The following is a 382-nucleotide window of genomic DNA, read 5'->3' as shown; positions in this document are numbered from 1 at the left end:
TCTCATTCATTCCCACAGCTTCACTGTGCTTTATATTGTGTGAGTGTGTGGACGCTGAGCGTCTGCAGCGCGGACGCTGCGCGTCTAGAGAGTTCAGTGTAGGTTGTCCCAATGCATTGAAACGAGACGAGTCATTGGATAAATGCTGGTTTTGTTCCGCCCGTCGGACGCTCAGCGTCTCTGGGAGTTGTTCAGGTGTTATTCCTCTCTGTTAGTTGGATTTGAAAGAAACAAAGAATGTAGAATGCTGTTGAAGGTATTTCCTGCTCGCTGTGTTTACAATCACCTTTAGTACCCCTTGACCCCCACCACTTTTAGGTCCCCCCTCTACCAGGGATGTGTTCCTCGAGCCGGTCCTTGGCCTCGAGGACCGGCTCCCCGG

This window comes from Hippocampus comes, unplaced genomic scaffold (assembly GCF_001891065.2).
Source record: "Hippocampus comes isolate QL1 unplaced genomic scaffold, H_comes_QL1_v1.1 scaffold134, whole genome shotgun sequence".
Lineage (NCBI taxonomy): Eukaryota > Metazoa > Chordata > Actinopteri > Syngnathiformes > Syngnathidae > Hippocampus > Hippocampus comes.
The sequence above is the reverse complement of the archived record's forward strand: the minus strand, read 5'-3'. Positions refer to the sequence as shown.